Source organism: Macaca thibetana, chromosome 20, assembly GCF_024542745.1.
Source record: "Macaca thibetana thibetana isolate TM-01 chromosome 20, ASM2454274v1, whole genome shotgun sequence".
Classification (NCBI taxonomy): Eukaryota; Metazoa; Chordata; class Mammalia; order Primates; family Cercopithecidae; genus Macaca; species Macaca thibetana.
The window spans coordinates 53,642,208-53,664,696 of NC_065597.1; the positions used below are offsets into that span (position 1 = coordinate 53,642,208).

Consider the following 22,489-nt stretch of genomic DNA (forward strand, 5'->3'; position numbering starts at 1 on the left):
GAGGCAGGAGAATCGCTTGAGCATGGGAGGTAAAGGCTGCAGTTACCCGGGATCACACCACTGCACTCCAGCCTGGGTGACACAGTGAGACTCCATGTCAAAAAAAAAAAAAAAAAAAAAAAAAAAAGGCCGGGTGCAGTGGCTCACGCCTGTAATCCCAGCACTTTGGGAGGCCAAGGCGGGCGGATCACAAGGTCAGGAGATCGAGACCATCCTGGTTAACATGGTGAAACCCCATCTCTACTAAAAATAAAAAAAATTAGCCGGGCGTGGTGGCGGGCGCCTGTAGTCCCAGCTACTCGGGAGGCTGAGGCAGGAAAATGGCGTGAACCCGGGAGGCGGAGCTTGCAGTGAGCTGAGATCGCACCACTGCACTCCAGCCTGGGTGACTGAGTGAGATTCAGTCTCAAAAAAAAAAAAAAAAAACAAAAAAAAAAAAAAACAGGAGAATACAAGAAGAGAATACCAAGAAAGTGCATATCTATATATACATACATATGTGTATATATTTGCATAAATACATCCAGAAGATGCCTAAGAAACTTATTCCGGAATGTGGGAGGGCATGGTGCATTTATATGAATAGGGAGCAACAGTTAAAGGGTTTACACTTTATACGTTTTTATATGGTTAGCTTTGAAACCATGTGAATGTATTACTTAAAAATTAAATTAGGCTGGGTGCGGTGGCTCAGGCCTGTAATCCCAGCACTTTGGGAGGTCGAGGCAGGTGAATCATGAGATCAGGAGATGGAGACCATCCTGCAACATGGGGAAACCTCATCTCTACTAAAAATACAAAAATTTGCTGGGCGTAGTGGCGGGTGCCTGTAGTCCCAGCTACTCGGGAGGCTGAGGAGGGAGAATCGCTTGAACCCTGGAGGCAGAGAGCTTGCAGTGAGCCGAGATTGCGCCACTGCACTCCAGCCTGGCAACAGAGCGAGACTCCTTCAAAAAAAAAAGTTAATTAACTAAATTTTTAAAAATTAATCCAATGTAAAAGAAAAAAAACTAGCATCCAGGACATAAAGACAAATCTCTATATGCTGGGTGTGGTGGCATATATATATATATGTGTGTGTGTCGAAACTTCTCAAATCATGCTCTTTTATATGTGCAATTCAGTCAATTATGCCTCAATAAAGCATTTTAAGAGTTAATTTTATTTTTTCATTTTTAATTTCAATTTTGTTTTGTTTTATAACATAACAAATAGGACCAGAATTATGCATACAACTTATAAATAATTATATATATTTGTGTATATATATATATATGAGGGTGCAGGTTCAAAATTTTCTCACTGAAAAAGGCTTATAGTCACAAATGCGTGGCAACTACTGGTTGAAGCCAGTTTCAAACCCAAATACAGAAGCTAAGCCCACATGTTTAACTGCTACACTCTACTGCCCCCTGCTGGAAGCAGGTTTTGCATTGGGCCTTTAATTGACTCCTCTGGGTTAATGTCACAAATTTAATGAGGAAAGATTTTCCAAAGATCTACTTAGAACCAAACCCTTCTAAACCACATACACACACACACACACACACACATATAGCAGGAAGCAGCCCCAGATCTTTCTGCCACACCAGCCTCGAGAGAGAAGAGAGCAAACTTTCAAAGTTGTGAAAGAGAAAAAACAAAAACGAAACTATCAGGCCAGAGTCCAAACTTTCCCTAACACCATGAATGCCCCCTCAGGAGGCCATGGATGGAAACGGGTCTTCCCTAGAGGCCAAGATTCCCCCTCACCCTTTCTCCAGGTAACTAAGAGACTTAACACCAAGCCTCTGGCCAGGAATGGTGGCTAATGCCTGTAATCCCAGCATTTTGGGAGGCCGAGGTGGAAGGATTGCTTGAGCCCAGGAGTTCAAGATCAGCCTGGGCAACATAGTGAGACCCTGCCTCTACCAAAAAATAACACAAAAATTAGCCAAGCCTGATGGTGTGCACCTGTAGTCTCGGCTACTTGGGAGGCTGAAGCAGGAGTATGGTTTGAGCCCAGGTCGAGGCTGGAGTGAGGTGTGATCATCCCACTGCACTCCAGCCTATGGCACAAAGCGAGACCCTGTCTCAAAAAAAAACAAAACGAAACAAGGCTGAGCACAGTGGCTCACGCCTGTAATCCCAGCACTTTGGGAGGCCGAGGCGGGCGGATCACCTGAGGTCAGGAGTTCGAGACCAGCCTAGCCAACATGGTGAGACCCCATTTCTATTAAAAATACAAAAATTAGCAGGGCATGGTGGCAGGTGCCTGTAATTTCAGCTACTCAGCAGGCTGAGGCAAGAGAATCGCCTGAACCCAGGAGGCAGAGTTTGCAGTTAGCCAAGAGTGCAGTGCCACTGCACTCCAGCCTGGGTGACAGAACAAGACCCTGTCTCAAAACAAACAAAACAAAAGCCAAACCTCTTGTCAGCCAGAGAGCGAGAGTTGCAAGGAGGAGTTGCCAGAATAGAACTATTCTGGCCGTAGTCCAGAGAGCTACTGTGAGTTCTGACAAAACCCACAGGCAGACCCTTGAGGACCTTACAAATGTCTCTTTAGTGGGTTTTTTTGTTTTGTTTCGTTTTCAGACGGAGTCTCACTCTGTCACCCAGGCTGGAGTGCAATGGCACAATCTTGGCTCACTGCAACCTGCCTCCCAAGTTGACACCATTCTCCTAACTCAGCCTCCTAAGTAGCCGGAATTACAGGCGCCCGCCACCACACCTGGCAAATTTTTGTAATTTTGGTAATGACAGGGTTTCACCATGTTGGCCAGGCTGGTCTTGAACTCCTGACCTCAGGTGATCTGCCAGCCTCGACCTCCCAAAGTGCTGCGGTTACAGGTGTGAGCCACTGTACCCAGCCATCTTTATTGTTGTTTCCAAAGACTTCTAAAGTAAGTGAGCTCATTGCTTCAGTTTCAGCCACACTATGACACATGGTCAAGAACTCCCCTCCAATCCAGTTCCCATTTCAAACAATGTTCTATGAGGGGATCCACCCAGACCTGGGATCTGGTCTGCAGGATTAGGCAATGCACCCAGGATAATCCCAGAGCGTAAGTAGACAGTTCCATGATCCGAAATAAGCCACCACCCTGCAAATGTTACCACTATTATCAGTTTCCTGCTTCCACTGAGATCTAAAACTCATAGCAATATCATTCAGTCCTAGGGAAAAGAAAAAAAAAAACAAAACGTGTGCAAAGGATTTTCTCTGAAACACAATATAGCACGGAGGTTAAAAACTTCGGATTTGAAGTCAGATACGCCAAGGTTCAAAGCCTGGCTCTTTATTTTATTTATTTATTTATTTTTCTTTTTAAACACAGGGTCTCACCATGTTGCCCAGGCTAGTCTCAAACTACTGGGCTCAGGTAATCCTCCCCACATCAGCCTCCCAAAGTGCTGGGATTACAGGTGTGAGTCACCATGCCAGGTCCTGGTACTTTTTTTTTTTTATTTTTTTTTTCAGACCAGGTCTGCCTGGTTTTATACTTTATTTTTTTGTTTGAGACGGAGTCTCGCCCTGTCGCTAGGCTGGAGTGCAGAGGTGCTATTTTGGCTTTACTTCAATCTCCACCTCCCAGGTTCAGGTGATTCTCCTGCCTCAGTCTCCCAAGTAGCTGGGATTACAGGTGCACGCCACCACACCCAGCTAATTTTAGTATTTTTAGTAGAGACAGGGTTTCACCATGTTGGCCAGGATGGTCTCAATCTCCTGAACTTGTGATCCGCCTGCCTCAGCCTCCCAAGTGCTGGGATTTTAGGCATGAGCCACCACGCCCAGCGCCTGGTTCTATAATTTAGCTTCTAAGTTGTGTGTCTAGGGAAAGTCAACTCTATACTTCTCTGAACCTTTTCTGTGACTCAATTTTGTCATAGATGAAATGGGGATAATAGTAGTAATTACCTTGTAGGATTGTTGTGAGAAATACATGACACTGTATATGCAAGGCTCTTTGTGCAGTGCTTGGCTCATGTCAAACACCCTGTATCTTTACTCTTATTGTTGTTACTATTACTGTTACTGTTTTTGTTTTGTTTTGGGTTTTGGGTTTTTTGGTTTTTTGTTTGTTTGTTTTTGTTTTTGTTTTTTTGAGGTGGTGTCTCGCTTTCTCACCCAGGCTAGAGTGCAAGTGGCACAATCTCGGCTCACTGCAGCCTCCATCTCCTGGATTCAAATGGTTCTCCCTCCTTAGCCTCTTGAGTAGCTGGGATTACAGGCATGCACCACCACGCCTGGCTAATTTTTGTATTTTTAGTAGAGACAGGGTTTTGCCATGTTGGCCAGGCTGGTCTCAAACTCCTGACCTCAGGTGATCCACCCACCTTGGCCTCCCAAAGTGCTGGGATTACAGGCATGAGCCACCACACACTTGGCCTGTTATTATTCTTCTCTACCGTCTGTCATTCTTCACCATCTCAGTTTTTTCTTTTTTCTTTTTTTTTTTTTGAAACAGGGTCTTGCTCTGTTGCCCAGGCTGAAGTGCGATAGTGATCATTGTCCTCATGTCGGTCTTATCCTCTCCAGTTCAAGCAGTCCTCCCACCTCAGCCCACTGAGTAGCTGGGACCACAGGTATGTACCTTCATGCTCAGCCTTTTTTTTTTTTTTTAAGCAGAGATGAGATCTTGCTATGTTGCCCAGGTTCATCTTGAACTCCTGGGCTCAAGCAATCCTCCCACCTTGGCCTCCCAAAGTTCTGGGATTACAGGTGTGAGACACTGCACTTGGTCCATCTTGATAGACTGAAAGAGCTCACTCAGATAGGTCGGTGGATCATGTGGGTTCTTCAAGGCCTGAGAATTGGGTTATTTACTTCAGCCAGTCATGCATGTCTCACCATTCCAAAGTTCTAGAAGTCAATAGAACTCACAAGGATATCTCAGGACCAGTTACACACCCCCAAATTTAGAAAATACAAGCAAATATCAGAACTAAAGATGACCATTGCAGCTGCTTAAAATCAAAGCACTGACGATTTCCTAAAATAGCATTTCCTAAGCCAAGAGCAAGATTCAAGATCCCAAAGTCTAAAACCATGTCCCTACTGTCAGCCAAGGAAAAGTGTATAGATGGAGAAGATAGAAGAGGGAAAAAAAAGGCCAGGCACAGTGGCTCATGCCTGTAATCCCAGCACTTTGGGAGGTGGAGGTGGGCAGATCACTTGAGGTCAGGAGTTCAAGACCAACCTGGCCAACATAGTGAAACCCCATGTCTATTAAAAATACAAAAATTAGCTGGGTGTGGTGGTTTGTACTTGTAATCCCAGCTACCCGGGAGGTTGAGGTGGAAGAATCACTTGAACCCAAGAGGCAGAGGTTGCAGTGAGCCAAGATCACACCACTGCACTCCAACCTACGTGACAGAGTGAGACTCTGTAAAAAAAAAAAAAAAAAAAAAAAAAAAAAAAAAGAAGAAGAAACCATGTAGGATAATAAATATTATTAAAAAAAAAAAAAAAAAAAAAAAAAAAAAAAAGAAAGAAAGAAAAGAAAAGAGGGAAAGCTTTCTGGCTTTCAGTTTTTCCAAGATGCCAATTGTCCTCATTTCCCCACCTGTGTAGTTAAAACCCATGGGAGAATTCCTCCATCAAGAGGTTAACCCCCTCGTTCTAGGGGAGAAGTGGAGGGATATGTCTATTGCCTGGGTGTTGCATCTCCCGGCTCAGAGAATACTATCTTATCACACTTAGACTGGTGGTTCTGCAACTCTAGGATGCATCAGAATAGCCTGGAGGATTTGCTAAGGCACAAATGGCTAGTTTCTGACTCAATAGATCTGGGGCGGGACCAGGAATTTGTAACAAGTTCCCAGGCTGTGCACTAGAAACAAGTCTCAGCCTCATCAGCCAGAAGAGAAATGATTTGCAGAAACTCAGCCCACTTGAGATACGAGCTTACTCTCAAGTACAGGCTTACTCTCAAGAAGTCCTTTGATTCTCTCAGGTTTTCTTCTCAAAGCTTGGGCATCCGGCACATTTTTTAAATTATTTTATTTTATTTTTATTTTTTGAGATGGAGTCTCGCTCTGTCGCCTAGGCTTAAGCACAGTGGTGCGATCTCAGCTCACTGTAACCTCTGCTTCCTGGGTTCAAGCTATCATCCCGCCTCAGCCTCCTGAGTAGTTGGGATTACAGATGCCCGCCACCGTGCCCGGCACCATGCCTGGGTCATTTTATTTTATTTTATTTTATTTTATTTATTTTTGAGACGGAATCTTGCTCTTGTCGCCCAGGCTGGAGTGCAATGGCACGATTTGGCTCACTGCAACTTCTGCCTCCCGAGTTCGAGCAATTATCCTGCCTCAGGCTCCCGAGTAGCTGGGATTACAGGCACATGCCACCATGCCTGGCTAATTTCTGTATTTTTAGTAGAGACTAGGTTTCACCATGTTGCCCAGGCTGGTCTCGAACTTCTGACCTTGTGATCCACCAGCCTTGGCCTCCCAAAGTGCTAGGATTACAGGCGTGAGCCACCGCACTCCACCAAACCATGGTATTTTAGTTTGATTCCTCTGGAAACAGAGCCTGAGACAGGGCTTCCGATGCATGGGGTTTATTCGTTTATTTCTTCTGGAAGCAAATGTAAGGGAGTAAAAGGGAAACAGGGTAAGTCAGGGAGAGAGATGGAGCAAAGATGTAGTCTCAGGAAAAGTCTAGCCTTGGTCTGATCAGTGAGGGTTTCTAGGGCATAGGCTATAGTGCAGTAAGGTTCTTCCTGGAGAACAGGGGCGGGGCTTTTCTGAGGACCACAGGGTTGGGTAACTTCCAGGAGAGGCAGCTCGCATCATCCCAGGGCAGTGTTCTGGGGAAGGGAGACCACTATAGGCTGTAAACAGCCAACACTCACTGCAGTTGGGAAATGCGGGTGGGATCCCACTGTGTCCGCTATGCGAGGCAACTTATTTGACTCTGCAGACATTCTACTCAACAGGTTTGTTGCTCAGCAAGCTCGAGGCTGAGACGTAAGGTTTTGCTTGTTTTAGTAATTAGGTTTTCTTTTTCTTTTGTTTTGCGGCAAGATCTCTGTCATCCAGGTTGGTGTGCAGTGGTGTGATCACAGCTCACTGCAGCTTCGACTGCCTGGGCTCAAGCAATCCTCCCGCCTTAGACTCCTGAGTAGGTGGGACCACAGACATGTAGAACCATGGTTTGATTTTTTGTAGAGTGGAGTTCTCACTGTGTTGCCCAGGCTGGTCTCGAATGCCTGGGCTCAAGCAATCCACCTGCCTCAGCCTCCCAAAGTGCTGGGATTACAGGCATGAGCCACTACACCCAGCCAGGTTTTCTTTTCAATGTTTGTATATTTTATTAAGAAAATTAAACAAAACCATTGTTTATGAAATCCATCATATTTTTACCATAAGGGCATAAATCTATGTGTCTGCTTCTTCACTGGTTTTTAACCTTTTATTTGAGTATCACGTATGATGTACTAATACACTTTTAACAACTGCCTCTCCAAGTGTAGCTCTGACACGCATGTTTGTTGATATTTTTGTTTACAGAAACAACTAGGAAGAGAAAAGTGAAATGAAGTTTTTTTGGAACTTTACTCATTTTTCAATGATGAAAGGAACGTCTTTGTTGAGTCAGATAATAGATTTCAAACACAAGGAGAATATTTCCTTGATTTTTTTATGTCATTAACAGACACAACACTTCTAAAAAATATTTTCTGCCGGGCGCGGTGGCTCACGCCTGTAATTCCAGCACTTTGGGAGGCCGAGACGGGCGGATCATCTGAGGTCAAGAGTTCAAGACCAGCCTGGCCAACATGCTGAAACCCCCGTCTCTACTGAAAATACAAAAATTAGCCGGGCGTACTGGTGCATGCCTGTAGTCCCAGCTACTCAGGAAGCTGAGGCAGGAGAATCGCTTGAACCTGGAAGGCAGAGATTGCAGTGAGCCAAGATCACACCACTGCACTCCAGCCTGGGAAAGAGAGTGAGACCCTGTCTCAAAAAAAAAAAAAAAAAGTTTAGGGGGTCAACAAAATATAAATCAAGACCCAACTTGTAGCATCTGCTGACTTCCATGGTAAAAACACTTGCACCATAACTGATTCCAAGATGGTAATGTGATGTCACTGGCATGGAGTTGGGTTATAATTCTATGTAACCCACCATTCCATATTAATAGTATTTCCACCATACAGATACCATAGATAGAAAGAGTCCCAAGTGTGCTCAGAAGCAACAGTAAAAGAATTAGAAAATAAATTTTGAGTATTTATTACTTTCGTCTTTAATGTATTAAATTGTAAGTGTGTATACGTTAATTGTTAATGATGTCTGGACGTGATGGCGCCTGCCTGTAGTCCCAGCTACTGGACTTGGGAAGCTGAGGTGGGAGGATCGTTTGAGCCGGGGAGGTGGCGGTTGCAGTAAGACAAGATCGCACCACTGCACTCTCCAGCCTGGACAGCAGAATGCAACTGTCTTTAAATAAATAAATAGATAAATAAATAAATAAATAAATAAATAAATAAATAAAGTGTTCATGCCCCCTCCATCTGTATCAAGAAATACAATGCAGTTAGATCCCCCAGGAGCCTCCCTCCAGCCTCCGCAGAGTAGCTACCCCGTTTCTTTCCCCCTCTCTCGCTTCTCCGTGGGTAACCAATACTTCTAACAGCTTGGAACCCTTGACTTGCTTTTGTCATTCCAATGGAATCATGAGCCTGCAGTTTGAAATGTCACCAGTAGAGGCCTCTCGTGAGGCAAAACAGAAATCTACAGGACTCCGCCTCTGAAAAACCCAGTCCCGCAGGACTTCCGGCCTTCCTCAGACTTGAGGAGATGGTTACTCACGCCCGGGGCGGGGAGGAGAGTGAAATGACCGAGCTCTGACTGTGCGTGGGTGAGTCCTTGGAGGAGATATGAGGCCACAGTGTTCCCTGGGGGAGATAAAGGGACCAACTTTGGCCTTAAACCCCAGTGTTGACCGGGACTGGTGGCTCAAACCTGTAATCCCAGCACTTTGGGAGGCCGAGGCGGGCGATCACCTGAGGTCAGGAATTCAAGACCAGCCTGGCCAACATGGTGAAACCCCGTCTCTACTAAAAATACCAAAAAAAAAAAAAAAAAAAAAAAAAAAATTAGGCGTGGTGGCGGCCACCTGTAATCCCAGCTACTCGGGAGGCTGAGGCAGGAGAATTGCTTGAACTTGGGAGGCGGAGGTTGCAGTGAGCCGAGACTGCGCCATTGCACTCCAGCCTGGGCAACAAGAGTGAATGAAACTCCGTCTCAAAAAAAACAACAACAGGCCGGGCGCGGTGGCTCATGCCTGCAATCCCAGCACTTCGGGAGGCCGAGGCGGACAGATCACGAGGTCAAGAGATCCAGCCCATCCTGGCCAATATGGTGAGACCCCCGTCTCTACTAAAAATACAAAAAATTAGCCGGGCGTGGTGGCGGGCTCTTGTAATCCCAGCTACTTGGGAGGCTGAGGCAGGAGAATCGCTTGAACCCGGGAGGCGGAGGTTGCAGTGAGCCGAGATCGCGCCATTGCACCACTCCAGTCTGGGCAAAAACAGGGAAACCCCGTCTCAAACAAACAAACAAACAAACAAAACCAGTGTGTTGTGCCAGCGAATTAGCATAGCCTAAATGAGCACCAAGGACTGCTTCTGCCCAGGCAACAGGACCAGCTCCTTTATTTGAAGCCTAAACCTTAATCAGCTCATTAGTTCACACCACCCTGATCTAGAAGAAGCAAACCCGTGGAAAAACGTATCAAGGGGAAAATAGAGGTAAGGAAATAGAACATAGAGATTAAGCTCGCAGACTCCAACGGACCTATGTTTGAATCACAGCCGCATCACTTACTAGCTTTGTAAATTTGGACAAATTACTTAACTTCTATGAAACTTAGTTTGCTCATCTGTGAAATGGAGGCAAGAAAACCTTCCTTGCAAATTAGCGATTAAGTAAATCACATATGTGCAGCAACAGTGACTATTTTGAGGAGGATGAAAGGAAGACTGTCATTTGGTTTCCAAAGACATTCCAATCCACTGAATTTATGATGTGCAGAACTGGCAGGGTATGCGAACAAGGGAATTAAAACTGCTCCAGGCCAGGGGCAGTGGCTCACGCCTGTAATCCCAGCACTTTGGGAGGCTGAGGCAGGAGAATTGCTGATTGCTTGAGACCGAGAGCTCTAGACCAGCCCAGGCACACTCCAGTCTGGGCAACAGGGAAAGACACTGTCCCCAAAATTATTTTTTAAAAAACATTTATGCATAATAGTATAAACAGCTCTTTCATTTGGTCAAGGACATATTTGCATATTAGTGCATACATGCATATCACATAGCTACATCTAATTTTATATAAATGGGATACATAATTAGAGTATTTTCTATTTTTAGTAGCTTTTTTCTTTATTTTTGCTGGTTTTACTCCTTCACTAGTATAATACTCCCTCCAGCCTACCACAAAACCCTTGTTAACAAACCAGTATATTACATTCTGTATTTTTCTCCATGCTCATATAAAATAACTTACAAACATATTGCAAAGTTTTACAATATGTTTACAAAAAGAAGTTCCTATAAGGCTGTTTTCTCATCTTGCAATTCTCAATGTGACTCAAAGAAATTCTTCTGAGTCAATGACTGTACTCTTTTTTTTTTTTTTTTTTTTTTTTTTTTTTTTAGACAGGGACTCGCTCTGTCACTCAGGCTGGAGTGCAGTAACACAAACGCAGCTCACTGCAGCTTTGACCTCCTGGGCTCAAGCCATCCTCCTGCCTCAGCCTCCCACGTAACTGGGACCACAGGTGCATGCCACTACACCTGGCTAATTTTTAAAATTTTTTGTAGAGACAGGTTATCACTTTGTTGCCCAGGCTGGTCTCAAACTCCTGGGCACAAGTAATCCTCCCTCCTCGGCCTCCCAAAGTGCTGGGATTATAGGCATGAGCCACCACGCCCAGCCTCATATATATATGTTTCTTTTGGAGACAGAATCTCACTCTGTCGCCCAGGCTGGACTGCAGTGGCGTGATCTCAGCAGCTCACTGCAACCTCTGCCTCCTGGGTTCAAGCAATTCTCCCGCCTCAGTCTCCCAAGTAGCTAGGATTACAGGCACTGGCCACCACATCTGGCTAGTTTTGTATTTTTAGTAGGCCCAGGGTTTCACCATATTGGCAAGGCTGGTCTCGAACTCCTGACCTCAGGTGATCCGCCCACCTTGGCCTCCCAAAGTGCTGGGATTACAGGCATGAGCCACTGTGCCTGGCCTCCAATATGTTATTTTTAATGGCTGCATAATACTTCAAATTGCAGATGTTATACAGTTCAGGCAACTATATCTCTTATTTATTTATTTATTTATTTATTTATTTATTTATTTATTTTTGAGACAGAGTCTCACTCTGTTGCCCAGGCTGGAGTGCAGTGGTGTAATCTCGGCTCACTGCAACCTCTGCCTTCCGGGTTCAAGTGATTCTCATGCCTCAGCCTCCCAAATAGCTGGGGCTACAGGTGTGCACTACCACACCCAGCTAATTTTTGTTTTTGTTTTTGTTTTAGTAGTGACAGGGTTTTGGCATGTTGGCCAGGCTGGTCTCGAACTCCTGGTCTCAAGTGATCCATCCACAACAGCCTTCAGTCAGCTATTTCTCAATTGAAGGATACTTTCATTTTTTCCACTTGTTTGTCACTAAGAACAACGCTACAGTAAGCACATTGATATTTCTACCATTATAAACCTGGTGCTTTTATTTTTGTGGAAAAGATCCCTTAGAGTGGGGTTTCCAGGTCAAAGGAGTTAGGCATTTTTTATTTTTACCAGTTGTTAACAGATGCCTTCAAATATGTAACAGGCCAGGCATGGTGGCTCAGACCTCTAATCCCAGTACTTTGGGAGGCCGAGGCAGGAGGATCACTTGAGGCCAGGAGTTCGAGTTTCTTGCCTGGACAATATAGCAAGATCCCCATCTCTACAAAACATTTTTTTAAAAACAAAAACAAAATAACCAAATAAGTCTGTAACAATTTACATTTCCACCAGTACTATGTGAGACTGTGCTCTTCCCCATATCCCTGACTGCAATAGGTTTAGCCTTCTTTTTGTTTGGGTTTCCTTTTCTTGTTCTTGTTACTTTTTTTTTTTTTTTTTTTGAGACAACATCTCACTCTGTCATCCAGGCTAGAGTGCAGTGACGCAATCATAGCTCACTGCAACCTTAAACTCCTGGGTTCAAGTGATCCTCCTGCTTCAGCCTCCCGAGTAGCTGGGACTACAGGCACATGCCACCGTGCTCGGCTAATTTTTTTCTTCTTTTCTTTATCTTATGGACATTTTCAAACATTTTGAATGCAAACAGAACAGTATGATGAACCTCCAAAAACGCATGGCTTAGCTTCAGCAATTTTCAATATTCTTTTATTCCCGCAGCCTTCTTTTTAATTTTTGCAAATTTATGGGCATAAAGTGATATACTTGCTGTTACTTTTTTAATCTTGTTTTTACATTTCTCTGACTGCTAGTGATTTTGAGCACATTTTCACATGTGTGGAGCTGATATTATGTAAGAGCCTATTCATAGACTTTGCATATTTTTTGGTTGGTTGTCTTTTTCTTGTCGATTTATAGGAACAGTTTGTATTTAATAGATGTTAATCCTTTACTTATCTTCCATGTTGCCAATATTTTTTCTAATCCGATGTTTGTCTATGGTGTCTATTCTAAAGTTTTAAATTTTTATATATTTCATGTGTATCTGTTTTTTCTTAAAGCTTCTATATTTTCTGTATTGCATAAGAAATTCCCCACCACCACCACCAAGTGCAATCTGGTAGTTTAGAAAGTTGTTTGGCAAAATGTACTGAAGCAGAACATATACATTTCCCATGACCCAGAAATTTTGCTGCTAAGTATATACCCAACAGAAATGCATAGATACATTCATGTACAGACATGTACAGCCGGGCACCGTGGCTCCTGCCTGTAATCCCAGCACTTTAGGAGGCTGAAGCAGAAAGATCACTTGAGGCCAGGAGTTTGAGACCAGCATGGACAACATAGTGAGACCTCTGTCTCTACAAAACAATAAAATAATTAGCCAGGCATGGTGGTGGCACACACCTGTAATCCCAACTTCTTAGGAGGCCGAGGCAGGAGGATCACTTGAGCCGAGGAGTTGGAGGCTGCAGTGAGCTATGATCAACATACTGCACTTCAGCCTGGGCAAGAGAATGAGACTTTATCTCTAAAAATAAAATATAAAATAAAATAGTACAAGAATACTCATAGAACTATTCATAAAAGCCAAAAACTAGTGGGGAAGAAAACTAATGCCCATCAACACTACAATGGTGCAGCCATAATAAAGAACAAGATCATGTCCTTTGCAGGGACATGGATGGAGCTGGAGGCCATTATCCTTAACAAACTAACACAGCAACAGAAAACCAAATACCGCATGTTCTCACTTATAAGTGAGAACAGATAGAGGGGAACAACACACACTGGGGCCTTTTGGAGGATGGAGGTTGGGAGGAGGGAAATGATTAGGAAAAAATAACTAATGGGTACTAGGCTCAATACCTAGGTGATGAAATAATCTGTACAGCAAATCCCCATGACATAAATTTACTTATGTAACAAACCTGCACTCGTACCACTGAACTTAGGATAAAAGTTTTAAAAAATTAGAATGGATAAATAAATTGTGGCATAGTCATACAATGTGATGCTATATGGCAATGAGAATGAACTACAGCTACACATCTTACAAAAAATAATACTAAAAAGGAAGCCAGACATTGAAGAGCACATGCTGTATGATTCTATTTATATAAAGATCAAAACCAGACAAAAATAATCTATGGTGTGAGAAGTCCGGGTAGAGGTTACTCTTGAAATGGGGCACAAGGAACTTTCTGGGGGAGTTGGTCAAGTTCTGTTTGTTGATCTTTGCACAAAAAACAGAACACAAACAATCACAGTCAAACAGATGTGTTCACTGTAGGACCTGTGATTTGTGTACCTTCTGTAGGTATGCTGCACTTCAATAAAAAGTTTACTATAAAATACAAAATAAATTTCCCCATCTCCTAGCTCCTAGATCATTCACATAGTATTGTAAACCATCCTCAAAGATTTTTATTGTCTTACTTTTCACATTTACTTTTAATCCATGAGAATGTATTTTGTATATTGTGGTAGGCAGGCTTCTAAGATGGCCCCAATGATTGTCACTTGCTGGTATTCATGACCTTGTGTCATCTCCTCTCTGTGAGTGGAGGCTGGAACTGTCTTCTGACAAATAAAATATATCAAAGTTAGACCAGGTGCAGTAGCTCATGCCTGTAATCCCAGCACTTTGGGAGGCCAAGGCAGGAGGATCACTTGAGATGGGTTTGAGACCAGCCTGACCAAAAGGGTGAAACCACATGTCTACTAAAAAAAAATACAAAAGTTAGCCAGGTGTGGTGGTGCGCACCTGTAAACCCAGCTACTTGGGAGGCTGAGGCATGAGAATCGCTTGAACCCGGGAGGCAGGAGTGGCAGTGAGCTGAGATCACACCACTGCACTCCAGCCTGGGCAACAGAGCCAGACTCTGTTTCAAAAAAAAAAAAAAAAAAAGACAGGGGCTTAGAATATGTTAATAGGGTATCATTTCTGAGATTAGGTTACAAAAGACTGTGACTTCCACCTTGCCAGCATCTCTGCTTTCTCTATCATCTCTCTCTCTCTCTCTCTCTGATGAATTAACTTGCTATGTTATACACTGCCCTTTGGACAGGCCCATATGACAAGGAACCAAACAAGGGTGGACCAATACCTCTTAAGGAACTGAGGCCCTTAGTCCAACAGCCCACAAAGAAATGAATCCTGCTGTCAATCATGGAGTGAGCCTGGAAGTGAATCCTCCCCCAGTCGATCTTTAAGATGAGCATAGCCCAGGCAGACACCCCGAGGGCAGCCTTGCTGGACTTGCAGCACTGGGCCCTGCTAAGCCATGCCCACATTCCTGGCCCACAGAACCTGTGGAAGAAGAACTGCTGTTGTTTTCAGCCAGCAGTTTTGGGGGTACTTTGCTCTGCAGCCATAGAAAACTAATGCACATGTGATATAAGAAAGAAATTTTATTTCTTCCTGATAGATAGACAGTTCTGCCAAGGCATTCATCAAATAGTCCAATGAATTAAACTGTCGTCTTTAGCTGAGTGTGGTGGTGAGCACCAGCAGTCCCAGCTACTTGAGAAGCTGATGTGGGAGGATCGAGTGAGCCCAAATTTCAGGCTGCAGCGAGCTATGATCATGCCACTGCACTCCAGCCTGGGTGACAGAACAAGACCCTATCTCTAAATAAATAAATAAATAAATAAATAATAAAAATATCATCTTTGACATTTATTCAATTATCACATACTGATATTTATTTCTGGATTCTTTGTTCAATCCAACTCATATATTTATTTATTTGTCAATTCCTGTGCTAAAATTATATTGATGCTGTGGTTTTGCAGTATGTTCTGATATCTAGTAAAAAATAAGCCCCTTTCCAGCCAGATGTGGTGGCTCACACCTGTAATCCCAGTACTTTGGAGGCTGAGGCGGGCGTATCAGGAGGTCAGGAGATCGAGACCATCCTGGCTAACACGGTGAAACCACGTCTTTACTAAAAATAAAAAAAATTAACCGGGCATGGTGGCGGGAGCCTGTAGTCCCAGCTACTCGGGAGGCTGAGGTAGGAGAATGGCGTGAACCGGGGAGGCGGAGCTTGCAGTGAGCCGAGATCGCGCCACTACACTCCAGCCTGGGCGACTGAGTGAGATTCCCCCTCAAAAAAAAAAAAGCCCCTTTCCCATTTTTCTTTATTCTCACACTTTTCTTGACTATTCTCAAGCATTTATTTTATTTCAAATTTTGCATCTTTAATTTTTGTGGGTACACGGTAGGTGTACATATTTATGATAGGGTACATGAGATGTTTGGATACAGGCATGCAATGCGAAATAAGCACATCAAGCATTCGTTCTTGCATATAATCTTTATTTTAGCCAATTTTTAAAACCTTGGATCAAAAAAATTACATGATACTTATATTTTAATTTGGAAAGAATTTTTTGGTTTGTTTTTTGGAGGGTTTTTTGTTTGTTTTGTTGGGGAGAATTTTTTGTTTGTTTTTTGGGTTTTTTTGTTTTATTTTGTTTTGTTGTGCTTTGTTTTTGTTTTTAGAGACAGGGTCTCACTCTGTTACCCACGTTGGAGGGCAGTGATGCAATTATTGCTCACTGCAGCCTCAAACTCCTGGGCTCAAGTGATCCTCCCACTGCCACCACACCCAGCAATTTTTCAAATTTTTTTGTAGAAACAGAGTCTCGCTATGTTGCCCAGGCTGGTCTCAAACTCCTGGCCTCAAGCAATCCTCCTGCCTTGGCCCCCCAAAATGTTGAGATTACAGATGTGAGCCACCACGCCCAACTTAATTCAGGGAGAATTAACGTATTAATTATATAAAATCTTCCCATGCAGGAACATCCCTTTATATTTGTTCACATTTTGTTTTATGTCTTTCATAAGATTTTAAGGTTTTCTTTCTGTAGGTCTTGTGCCTTTCTACTTAAATTTATTCCTAAGCATTTTCCTTTCAGTGCTATTATGATTGGAGTATTTTTTGTTTTCTATTTCTGTTTTCTCTGCTCTGTTGCTAAAATAGGAGAAAAGCTATTGATGTGTGTATAGATCTAGAGATTTCAGAGCCCTTGAGCACACATTGAGGTGCAGGGAAGAAATAGAACTTTTTTCTTTTTAACTTTATAAAATGTATCAACTTTGTAAAATCTTATAGAACTTCATAGACTTTATAAAATGTAACTTTTATTTTAAGCTCCATTTGTGCAAGGTGGAAGAAATTCAATCCCATCTGGCTCCTCCTAGCCTTTTTCAGGGTAGGTTTAAGTTCCGTGGAGCCTACACAGCACCAGCAGGCAAGAGGGCACGGGGGTCTGGTCACCATCTGTACCAGCGGGCAGCCCCTGAGATGCCAGTGGCCTCTGCTGCATCGCCTGTCCTTCCCCTCTGAAGTCTCCCTCCTCCCTCTTACCCTCCCTCTCTCTCTCCCCCTCTCTCCTGCATGCTCTACCTCTCTCTCCATATATATACACACACACACACACACACACATACACACACATACATGCATATATGTATTGTGTACATGTATGTGTGTGTGTATATATATACACACACATGTATATTTGAGCACATGTGTTCTCTCTCTGCCTTTTTTTTTGAGATGGACAGAGGGACTCTCACTCTGTCACCCAGGTTGGAGTGCAGTGGCGCAATCTTGGCTCACTGCAACCTCCGCCTCCCAGGTTCAATCGATTCTCCCGCCTCAGCCTCCCGAGTAGCTGGGATTACAGGCACCCGCCATCATGCTGGCTAATTTTTGTATTTTTGTAGAAATGGGGTTTCACCATATTGGCCAGGCTGGTCTCAAACTCCTGACCTCAGGTGATCCACCCTCCTCGGCCTCCCAAAGTGCTGGGATTACAGGCGTGAGCCACCTCACGCGGCCTCTCTCTGCCTTTCTGTTTTGAGCACGCATGTTCTCTCTCCTCTTTTCTGAGCACGCATATTCTCTCTCTTTACCTCTGTCTCACTCTTTGTTCCCTCTCTCTCTCTTTCTCTATCTCTTTCTTTTGAACATGCATGCTCTCTGTCTCTATCTCTATTTCGAGCACACATGTTCTTTCTCTTTACCTCTCTCTCTCTCTATACACATATATTTTTTGAGCACACGTGTTCTCTTTCTCTGTCTCTATTTTGAGTGTGCATATTCTACTTCTTTTTCTTTTTTTTCTTTTTTTCTTTTTTTTTTGAGATGGAGTGTCACTCTGTCACCCAGGCTGGAGTGCAGTGGCTCGATATCATCTTACTGCAACCTTCACCTCCCAGGTTCAAGCGATTCTCCTGCCTCAGCCTCCCAAGTAACTGGGACTACAGGGATTACAGGCACCCGCCACCACACCTGGCTAATTTTTTTTGTATTTTTAGTAGAGATGGGGTTTCACCACCACGTTGGCCAGGCTGGTCTGGAACTCCTGACCTCAAGTGATCCACCTGCCTCAGCCTCCCAAAGTGCTGGGTTTATAAGCATGAGCCACCCTGCCCAGCCTCTATCTCTCTTTATCTCTATTTTGGGCGCACATGTTCTTTCCATCTCTCTCTACATATATATTTTTGGGCACACGTGTTCTCTGTGTGTGTGTCTATTTTCAGCATGCGTGTTCTCTGTCTCTATCTCCATCTCTATTCTGAGCACACATGTTCTCTCTCTCTCTTTCTAATTTCAACACATATGTTCTCCATCTCTATGTGAGCATGCGTGTTTTCTCTTTATCTCTACCAATCATCTCTCGCTCGCTCCCTCCTCCAAGCCACTCTCAGGCACTGAGGCACGTGGTAAACATCCACCCACCCACCTCCATGCCACAGTGGACAGTGGGGACCCCTCTAATGGGCCCCTCTGCCCCAACACAGAATGCAGCTTCTCTTCTGGAGTCTTTCTGCTTTCCCAGGCTCTCCCCAGGAAGCAAAATGCAGAGCCCCTCTGCTCTTGGACCCCACAAACCTACATGGGGTCCCATCCTTGGATGAGGGACTGCAGGCCTGGGTCTCCCTTCCTCGGGGACCTGGAGCAGCTTCTCTCTGTTCCTTCCTATTCTCCTTCCTCTCCAAGTCTGGAAAATCTTTTCCAGCCTCATTTAGTGTCTGAAATTTTTTTTTTTTTGAGACAGAGTCTCACTCTGTCGCCCAGGCTGGAGTGCAGCTCACTGCAACCTCCGCCTCCAGAGTTCAAGTGATTCTCCTGCCTCAGCCTCCCAAGTAGCTGGGATTATAGGCACGCACTACCACACCCGGCTAATTTTTGTATTTTTAGTAGAGACGAGATTTCACCATGTTGGCCAGGCTGGTTATTGTCTCAAATCTAGGCTCCTAACCTGAGTTTTCTGAAAACTCAAAAGCTAGAATTTTCATTTATCTTTCTGCTTCTCATCCATTTGCTGAGGTAACAAAATTTAGGGCTGACTTGCTTGAATGGAAGAAGGACTGTCCGGGTAAATGAAACTCTGGAGTGGAAAAAACATGTAAGTATGTCAACATAGGATCCCATCATACATATAGGCATAGGGAGAAGAAACCATTGGCGGAAGTATGACAGAATGTTAAAGGGGTGCTGTTTTCAAACGGTGGACCCATGAATGAACTTTTTAAAAAATTTGTATTTATTATTATTAATTTTTTTTTTTTTTAATGGAGTGTTGCTCTGTTGCCCAGGCTGGAGTGCAATGGCGCAATCTCGGCTCACTGCAACCTCTGCCTCCAGGGTTCAAGAAATTCTCCTGCCTCAGCCTCCCGAGTAGCTGGGATTACAGGCATGTGCCACCACGCCTGGCTAATTTTTGTATTTTTAGTGGAGACAGGGTTTCACCATGTTGGCCAGGCTGGTCTCAAACTCCTGACCTCAAGTGATTTGCCCACCTCAGCCTCCTAAAGTGCTGGGATTACCGGATGAGCCACTGCATCCGGCTGATTATTATTAATATTTTTGAGATAATGTCTTGCTCTTTAGCCCATGCTGGAGTGCAGTGGTGCAGTCACAGCTAACTGCAGCCTCTAGCTTCTGGGCTCAAGTGATCCTCCCACCTAAGCCTCCTGAGTAGCCGGGACTACAGGTGTGAGCCACCACACCTGTCCAAATATTTTGTTATTTAAATTTTTCTGAATTTTACAAAGTTTCTAGAATGTATATTACTTTTATCATCACATAAACACACACACACACACACACACACATTTATTCCAGTTCATTTGCAGTTTGTATTTTATGCAAGTCAAATTTTTTGCATGAGAAATGCCTGAATCCAAGCATAGTAAACACAATGTACATCTCAAAATAATGCAGAGTGTACAAAATATAGAGCAGAAAGGAGGGTTCGTTCACACACTCAGTAGCTTGGGTTAGGTTCTACAGTGGCAAGCAATCACTTTTTTTATAAAGTTAGGACTACTGGGCCAATTTAGGGATATTGGAACAGCTAAGCATGAAAGAGCAACCAAGTAAACCAAAGACGTCATGATGTACATATTTCTTTGTTTTTGTTTTTTGTTTTTTATTTAATTATTTATTTTGAGACAAAGTCTCACTCTGTTGCCCAGGCTGGAGTGCAATGGCGCGATTGTGGCTCACTGAAACCTCCACCTCCTGGGTTCAAGAAATTCTCCTGCCTCAGTCTCCCAAGTAGCTGGAATTATAGGCATGCACCATCATGCCTGGCTAATTTTGGTATTTTTAGTAGAGACAGGGTTTCACCATGTTGGCCAGGCTGGTCTCAAACTCCTGACCTCAGGTGATCCTCCCACCTCGACCTCCCAAAGTGCTGAGATTACAGGTATGAGCCACCACGCCCAGCCTGTTTTGTTTTTTAGAGACAGGGTCTCACTCTGTTGCCCAGGCTGGAGAGCAGTGGTGCCACCTGCAGCCTGGAACTCTTGGGCTCAAGGGATCCTCCTACCTCAGCCTCCCAAGTAGCTGGGGCTACTAGTGCACACCAGCGTGCCTGGCTTATTTCTTATTTTTTGTAGAGACTGAGGTCTTGCTATGTTGCCCAGGCAGGTCTTAAACTCCTGAACCTGGCATGGCTTAGTGTGAAATAACTTTCATAAAAATCCCAACCTGTTCATAGGAAACCCAGCCTAAAACAGTGGTGTAGTTCCTTCAGATGGTCAGCTAGGAGGTCCAAGCTGGATAAGGACAAAGAAGGGGCTGACAGAGTGGGAAAGAGACTGAGGGATGAACTTACCATGTAGGTCAGGGCACAAGGATAAGGAGAATGAAACGGTGAAACTGTTGCATGGAGAGGAGGCTGCAATCAGAGAAAGGGACGTTGGAACTAAGTGGTTCTGAGTGTGACAAGGGCCCAGGACATAACGTGCAACTGTGGCGTGAGAGATAAGGTCTCCAAAAAGGTACAGCCACTGAGAGGCTGCAGTGCTGGCTAGGCTGTACCTTGGACATTGAAGACACCAAGGAGAGTGACAGGATTTGGGGTGGAGATGAAGGCTACGGGCCAAGCTACCAAGTTTTCAGTAACTGTGGGGATGATCAGGAGGGCCAAGGATGACAAAGAGGAGGGGGAGAAGGTGGCAGAGCTGGGCTGCATGACCCTCAAATCAGCAGGGATTTTTTTTTTTTTTTTTTTTTTTTTTTTTTAACGTGAGGATGAAGGAGACATGAATGAGTCGAAACTTGCAAACAGGGTGGACCTTACCTTCAAGGACCCCGGCAGGCCCTCTCTGAACAAAATTGGAAATGTCTACTGGGAACACGGCCATTCGAAGGTGCCCTTCCGTGCCGCGTTGTCTTACATCTAAGGCATAGGCATCCCTAAGCTCCACGAAGACAGGGGCCTCATCGCTCTTGTTCACCAGGCAGTCATGTCATAGCTTATAAGAAATACATATTTATTGGCTGGGCACAGTGGCTTACACCTGTAATCCCAGCGCTTTGGGAGGCCAAGGTGAGCGGATCAGTTGAGGTCAGGAGTTCAAGACCAGCCTGGCCAAAAGTGGTAAAACCCCATCTCTACTAAAAATACAAAAATTAGCCGGGCATGGTGGCCTGCATTTTTAATCCCAGCTACTCGGGAGGAGAATTGCTAGGACACAGGAGGCAGAGGTTGCAGTGAGCCGAGATCGTGCCATTGCACTCCAGCCTGGGTGACAAGATCGAAACTCTGTCTCAAAAAATACATACGTACATACATACATACATACATACATATTTATTTATTTTATTTTTGGAGACTGGGTCTCTCCGTCCCCCAGGCTGGAGTGCAATGGCACAGTTATAGCTCACTGCAGCCTTGCCTTCCTGGCTTAAGCGATCCTCCCACCTCAGCCTCCGGAGTAGCTGGAACTACAGGTGGACATCATCACACCTGGCCAATTGTTTTTGTAGAGATGGGGTCTCACTATGTTGCTGGTCTCAAACTCCTGGCCTCAAGTGACCCTCCCTCCTAGGCCCCCCAAAGTGCTGGGATTACAGAGGTGAGCCACTTACTTGACCCATAATAAATATTTATTGAACGAATGACTGAATTCACCAGTTAATCTCTGTTTCCTGATAGCCCAGCGGGATCCGCTGGTGCAGTGATGAAGAGCGCAGGCTTTGAGATCAGGCGTATCTGTATTGGGACTGTGGCTCTGAGCCTCCGGTTGTATCTGCGATGCAGTGAGGATTCCAGGAGCTGGTGATGAACCAGCACGGTCCTCGGCACGTGGTAAGTTCTCCACAGGTGGGCTCAGTAAAATCCCTCTCCCGGTAAAGCTCCCCACCGTGTTTGGTGGGGTGCCTGGGACGCGAGGATGCGGCTGGAAGTGTGATGAGAAGGGCGGAGACCCACGAGGACTCCGGGCTGCGGTTGCAGGCCCAGCCAGGGGCGGAGTCTCCTCCGGGTCGGGAGGGG

General features: G+C 44.5%; 2 protein-coding genes across 12 annotated transcripts in view; one reads left to right on the plus strand and one right to left on the minus strand.

Annotated features, from left to right (window-relative positions):
• NDUFAB1 (NADH:ubiquinone oxidoreductase subunit AB1) overlaps nt 1–22,489 on the plus strand; it is a 1,133,838-nt gene that overhangs the window by 980,558 nt on the left and 130,791 nt on the right. The window contains exon 1 of one of the 11 annotated variants that reach the window (XM_050773856.1): nt 16,955–16,958. The exons of the other annotated variants lie outside the window; for them this stretch is intronic. The gene's annotated coding sequence lies outside the window, so the exon portion shown is untranslated. Of the gene's footprint in view, nt 1–16,954; nt 16,959–22,489 lie in introns of those variants that run through there. 11 annotated transcript variants of the gene reach the window in all.
• The window catches only part of CHP2 (calcineurin like EF-hand protein 2), a 256,785-nt gene that overhangs the window by 21,709 nt on the left and 212,587 nt on the right, over nt 1–22,489 (minus strand). The window lies entirely within an intron of this gene.